The sequence below is a fragment of the Myxine glutinosa genome, unplaced genomic scaffold, assembly GCF_964187855.1.
Source record: "Myxine glutinosa unplaced genomic scaffold, kmMyxGlut1.1 SCAFFOLD_2664, whole genome shotgun sequence".
NCBI lineage: Eukaryota > Metazoa > Chordata > Myxini > Myxiniformes > Myxinidae > Myxine > Myxine glutinosa.
This window is the reverse complement of record NW_027618758.1, coordinates 47,863-55,541: the sequence shown is the minus strand read 5'-3', so window position 1 is coordinate 55,541 and position 7,679 is coordinate 47,863.

The following is a 7,679-nucleotide window of genomic DNA, read 5'->3' as shown; positions in this document are numbered from 1 at the left end:
ATATATATATCTATATATATATATATATATATATACATACATATACATGTACATATATATATATATATATATATATATATATATATATATATATATGTACATATATATATATATATATATGTACATATATATATATATATATATATATATATATGTACATATATATATATATATATATACATATATATATATATATATATATATATATATGTACATATATATATATATATGTACATATATATATATGTATATATATGTACATATGTAACATTCGAGCTTTGAGCCACCTGTGATATAATCCTGTTAATTGACTTCTTGCTGCGAAAGACAATCAGTGGCATGGTTCTTTCAACAAAGACATCACCGAAGGGTAAAAGAAACTCAACAGATTGATATACTTAGTTCAGAAAGTAAACCCAAGTCAAGAAAAAATATATATTCCATATTAAATGCCAAGTCTGTATATATATATATATATAGATATAGATATATATATATATATATATATATATATATATATATATATATATATATATATATATATATATATATATATATATATATATACAGTGAAACCTTGACTTACGAGTGCACCAACTTACGAGTTTTCCGAGATACGAGCCGTCGCTCGGGCGGTTTTTTGCTTTGAGATGCGAGCCGAGATCTGAGTTACGAGCTTACGCCACCCGCCACTAGGTGGCCCAACGAGCGTTCCGGTCACGTGGTTATCTTGCCGTGCAAGCATCTCTGCCGTATATCGCTGCTGCTTTGTTTTCGCATTTTGGTTATTTTGGAAAATTTCTTAGTTTTAACCATGGGTCCTAAGAAATTGAGTGCCAAGGGCAGTGCTGAGAAGAAGAAAAGGATGATGTGCTTGGATATAAAACACGTAATCGTCGAAAAACATGAGCGAGGTGTGCGTGTTGTCGACTTGGCGAGGCAGTACGATCGTAGTACTTCTACGATATGTACGATTTTGAAGCAGAAGGAGTCGATAAAGGCTATAACGCCAGCCAAGAGCGTTACGATTATTTCAAAGCTCCGGACCTCTATCCATGAAGAGATGGAGAATTTTCGAAACATTTTGAAAGGGAGGAAGAAACAAACCTCGTTGGACAGGTTTTTATTGAAACGCCCTGCAAGTGACAGCGAGGAAAGTGTGGCGAAAAGGGCAAAAGTTATCTCCTCCACCTCCGCCAGCATCTTCGTCTGATCTTCAAGGTAAATACACTATAGCGCGATGCTGCGCGCGCTAATGCTTACGCAAGGAGCAAGCGGACAACGCGGTTCATACAAGTCTTTATTCAAACTGCAGCACTAAGCTGCTCAAGGCTGCGCGCCCCGTCTATATCCTGAGGCCACGCCTCTCTCCCCGGCGTGGCCCACCCCCACTTGGTGTGCGGGGTGATGTCACCACGTCAGTGCTTTCGTGTCCGCCACAACACTTAATAAAACCAGTTTATTTCTTTACATTGAAGGAATCTGGACTCCAGCAGAATACGGATAAAAGGATGGCAAGGCACAAACTCGTCCGAGAAGATGTTTATTCGTAAAACCAACTCGGGAACACTAAAAAGCCAGTTTATCGGGCTGCCTTATAAAGCAAAACCAAAAACCCAAACCGAAACCGAAAGCCACGCCTCTCAAGCGAGGCGTGCTTCGGTGGTCACGTGATCCACAGGTGTAGCTCATTATACCCGCACGCGCGGGACGCTTTGACGGTCACGTGACCAGCCACTCTGGCGCCGGGGATCCCCGCCGGTGACGTCACCGGCTGGAGCAAGGAGATTCTGATGCCGGTCTTGCTTGGGGGACCCATGGGTCGCTACAACATTCTCTTTTATTATGAACAGTATATACGAGGTCGTGCTTGTTTATACATTATTTGTTATTTATAAAGTACATTTTTCTTATTTAAAAACACGTAACAAAAAAAATTGGTGTGGTTTTTTGGGGGCTGGAACGGATTAATAGCATTTCAATGCCTTTTAATGGGGAAATTTAATTTGAGAAACGAGCAAATTGAGTTACGAGCTCGGTCACAGAACGAATTAAACTCGTAAGTCAAGGTTTCACTGTATATATATATATCATTATAAAATTGAAATCTTGCGTGTTTGTATGTAACATTCGATCGGTCCGGGGGCGTGGCTTACCCCTTTGAGAGAGTAGTAATATCCACCATTTTATTAACTCGCATAGCTTTGAGGCCTGTTTTGTAGGCCTGTGGGGTCTTGCTCTCTCTCTCAGTTTTATTTCAAATCAAATTCGATATATCATTTCATTTTTCACAGTCGCTAACATAGTTTTAGACTCGGTTTAAAAAAAAACGGGAAGAAAATCCGTTGAAAGTTTCCGTTTATAGAACGAAATGAATTCTGAAAGGCTTGTATCTTCAAGGCCATTGAGTCTGTTTCACGCCTTTATCTTCAATCTAAGTCGCCATCTGATTTCATTTTTATCGATGGTTTTAGACTCGGTAAAAGAAATAATTGAGAACATTCACGCACACACGGGAAATTGCAGAGATATATTTTAAAAATCGCGCCACGTTGATATACGAAAATACACCGCCTAAAATAACAGGCATACAGTATATATCTTCGTCATTTCATTCACCATTATTACCCGGAAGTAAAATATGTTTCAGGAAATTACCGAGAGATATTTCTTCGATTTTTTAAATTATTTATATGCGCATACACTTTAAATAGGTTTATTTGAAATCTTTAATTTTCACAATGTAATTTATTTGTCATTTGATGATCGGCAAAACGATAGCACAAACACAATACTATTTGCAGGAAGAATGTCGTATCAACCCTCCGACGGCGCTACGGACGCGGACAACGAATCACACCTCACGTCTATGGACGCGAATAGCAACATCCGCACGAATCAGTCATCAATGATTTTCATTGACGCACCTGGAGGCACAGGGAAGACGTTTCTTATTAACCTGATTCTCTCTAAAGTGAGGGCGAGTGGAGAAGTTGCCCTTTCGGTGGCCTCATCTGGCATAGCTGCTACCTTCATGCCTGGTGGAAGAACAGCGCACTCAAGGTTCCAAATCCCTCTGACACCGAGGGAAGATGGCGTATGCAACATCGATAAAAATTCCACTATCGCAGACCTCTTTCGAAGTACAAAACTCATCGTGTGGGATGAGTGTCCTATGATCAGGAGAGAGAGTTTTGAGGCTGTGGATCGCACGTTGCGTGATGAATGTGACAAAGACGAGCCTTTTGGAGGGATCTTGACGATATGCTGTGGTGATTTCCGTCAACGTGATCGGAGATAAGGGCCGAAATCACGTGTCACAGGTAAGTGATTTCGAACGCTGGAGAGGTGAGCCTTATGGCTTGCTGGCCCAAATAATCTCCCTGATGATGTCCAGCGTTCGCTTTAGTTCTATTCTCAAATCTATTCAAACTGACATTGACCCAACGGGTCATGGGTCGTCTAGGGGTAGCATCATCATCATCATTGGTTGAGGGGTAGCATCATTGGCTGAGGCGTAGCATCATTGGCTGAGGGGTAGCATCATTGGCTGAGGGGTAGCATCATTGGCTGAGGGGCGACATCATTGGCTGAGGGGTGACATCATTGGCTGAGGGGCGACACCATTGGCTGAGGGGCGACATCATTGGCTGAGGGGTGACATCATTGGCTGAGGGGCGACATCATTGGCTGAGGGGCGGCATCATTGGCTGAGGGGCGGCATCATTGGCTGAGGGGCGACATCATTGGCTGAGGGGCGACATCATTGGCTGAGGGGCGACATCATTGGCTGAGGGGCGGCATCATTGGCTGAGGGGCAACATCATTGTCTGAGGGGCGACATCACTGGCTGAGGGGTGACATCATTGGCTGAGGGGCGACATCATTGGCTGAGGGGCGACATCATTGGCTGAGGGTCGACATCATTGGCTGAGGGTCGACATCATTGGCTGAGGGGTGACATCATTGGCTGAGGGGTGACATCATTGGCTGAGGGGTGACATCATTGGCTGAGGGGTGAAATCATTGGCTGAGGGGTGACATCATTGGCTGAGGGGTGACATCATTGGCTGAGGGGTGACATCATTGGCTGAGGGGTGACATCATTGGCTGAGGGGTGACATCATTGGCTGAGGGGTGACATCATTGGCTGAGGGGTGACATCATTGGCTGAGGGGCGACATCATTGGCTGAGGGGCGACATCATTAGATGCGGGGTGGCATCATTGGCTGAGGGGCGGCATCATTGGCTGAGGGGCGACAACATTGGCTGAGGGGCGACATCATTGGCTGAGGGGCGACATCATTGGCTGAGGGGCGGCATCATTGGCTGAGGGGCGACATCATTGGCTGAGGGGCGACATCATTGGCTGAGGGGCGACATCATTGGCTGAGGGGCGACATCATTGGCTGAGGGGCGGCATCATTGGCTGAGGGGCGACATCATTGGCTGAGGGGCGACATCATTGGCTGAGGGGCGACATCATTGGCTGAGGGGCGACATCATTGGCTGAGGGGCGACATCATTGGCTGAGGGGCGACATCATTGGCTGAGGGGCGACATCATTGGCTGAGGGGCGACATCATTGGCTGAGGGGCGGCATCATTGGCTGAGGGGCGGCATCATTGGCTGAGGGGCGACATCATTGGCTGAGGGGCGACATCATTGGCTGAGGGGCGACATCATTGGCTGAGGGGCGACACCATTGGCTGAGGGGCGACATCATTGGCTGAGGGGCGGCATCATTGGCTGAGGGGCGGCATCATTGGCTGAGGGGCGGCATCATTGGCTGAGGGGCGACATCATTGGCTGAGGGGCGACATCATTGGCTGAGGGGCGACATCATTGGCTGAGGGGCGACATCATTGGCTGAGGGGCGACATCATTGGCTGAGGGGCGACATCATTGTCTGAGGGGCGGCATCATTGGCTGAGGGGCGACATCATTGGCTGAGGGGCGACATCATTGGCTGAGGGGCGGCATCATTGGCTGAGGGGCGGCATCATTGGCTGAGGGGCGACATCATTGGCTGAGGGGCGGCATCATTGGCTGAGGGGCGGCATCATTGGCTGAGGGGCGGCATCATTGGCTGAGGGGCGGCATCATTGGCTGAGGGGCGGCATCATTGGCTGAGGGGCGGCATCATTGGCTGAGGGGCGACATCATTGGCTGAGGGGCGACATCATTGGCTGAGGGTCGACATCATTGGCTGAGGGGTGACATCATTGGCTGAGGGGTGACATCATTGGCTGAGGGGTGACATCATTGGCTGAGGGGTGGCATCATTGGCTGAGGGGTGGCATCATTGGATGCGGGGTGGCATCATTGGATGCGGGGTGGCATCATTGGATGCGGGGTGGCATCATTGGCTGAGGGGCGACATCATTGGCTGAGGGGCGACATCATTGGCTGAGGGGCGACATCATTGGCTGAGGGGCGACATCATTGGCTGAGGGGCGACATCATTGGCTGAGGGGCGACATCATTGGCTGAGGGGCGACATCATTGGCTGAGGGGCGACATCATTGGCTGAGGGGCGACATCATTGGCTGAGGGGCGACATCATTGGCTGAGGGGCGACATCATTGGCTGAGGGGCGGCATCATTGGATGCGGGGCGGCATCATTGGATGCGGGGCGGCATCATTGGATGCGGGGTGGCATCATTGGCTGAGGGGCGACATCATTGGCTGAGGGGCGACATCATTGGCTGAGGGGCGACATCATTGGATGCGGGGCGGCATCATTGGATGCGGGGCGGCATCATTGGATGCGGGGTGGCATCATTGGCTGAGGGGTAGCCTCATTGGCTGAGGGGTAACATCATTGGCTGAGGGGTAGCATCATTGGCTGAGGGGTGGCATCATTGGCTGAGGTGTAGCATCATTGGCTGAGGGGTCACATCATTGGCTGAGGGGTAGCATCATTGGCTGAGGGGTCACATCATTGGCTGCGGGGTGGCATCATTGGCTGAGGGGTCTTCTCCTCACTACTCATTACTAAAAACTGCTCTTCTATGTGAGGATTGATAAATAAAAGCAATTAGAACCAGTAAATTTAGTTTTATATGGCATTTTGCCTCTCTATTAGAAAGTGTGAGAAAATTATATATCTTCGCCATAGGTTGACCTTTGACCCCCACTGTAACCATGGTAACCCCTTAATTATATAAAATAACATTGACCCAACGGGTCATGGGTCGTCTAATATATAAAGGTGGGCGCGATTCGGAAAATTTTAAGTCCGCTTACCGCTTATCCGCTCCGCCAGCCCGTGTAGTCCGATTCGCTTATCCGCTTCAGCGGCCGAAAATCTTAGTCCGCTTACCGCTTATCCGCTTATCCAATTCGATTCGATTTTTTTAAAGCGCTTCGACGTTTTTAAAGCGATTTTTGACGTTTCTAAAGGGAATTTAATGCTTTTTAAGCCTAAATAGCCATTTCTAACTACTACAAAGACAAACAAAGCTTTTAAGATCAAAAATATACATTTTTATTTAAATAAAATTTATTCAAAATTTATTGAAATAAAGTTTTCCACTCGACTCTACTCTACTCTACAGTTAATTTAAATATAATTTTAATATATGCAAGTTACATTAAAGAAAAATCAATTTGCCCGTCCTTTCTTTGACAAGAGAGTCTACTAGTCAACAGACTAGCAGTCTGTTGACTAGTCCTCGTCTTCCTCCTCCACCTCGTGGGCCTTCTTGAGGATTTGGAGGTTGCCCTTCATGAAGACGAGGGCCTCGAAGTTCGGTGCAGCCAGGGCCGACCTCTTAGGCCTGAGGATGTCCGACCCGTAGCTGAACACGCGCTCGACCGAGGCAGAGCTCGGGAGCGGCGTGTTATGCCTGAGAAACAGAGTTACCCAAGCATCACGGAACTCGAGCGGGAAGAGATTGGGCGAGAGCCGAGTTGTTGGGGTTTCACTTATTATTCACTTAAATAAATATTCACAATTCTAGAGTAACGGCTCAGGCTAACAGCTGATTTGGCGAATCGCGATGCGCTTTAATTTTTCGGTAGTCCGCTTACGCTTATCCGCTTCGGTTTCCGGGGGTTGTTCCGATTCGCTTATCCGCTTCGAAAACGTTAGTCCGCTGCAGCGGATAAGCGGACTTTCGAAGCGGACCGCCCACCTTTGCTAATATATATATATATATATATATATATATATATATATATATATATTTACATACATACATACATACATACATATATATATATCTATCTATATCTATACATATATTTAGATATATTTATTTATTTATATATATATATTTATATATATATATGTATATATATATATATATATATATATATATATATATATATATATATATATATATATATATTTATTTATTTATATATATATATCTATATATTTATATATATATATATATATCTATATATTTATATATATATATATATATCTATATATATATATATCTATCTATATATACATATATATATATATATATATATATATATATATATATATATATATATATATATATATATATATATATATATATATATATATATATATATATATTTCCATTTATATATATCGCCATATATATATATATATATATATATTTCCATTTATATATATTGCCATATATATATATGTATATGTATATTTCCATTTATATATATTGCCACATATATATATAT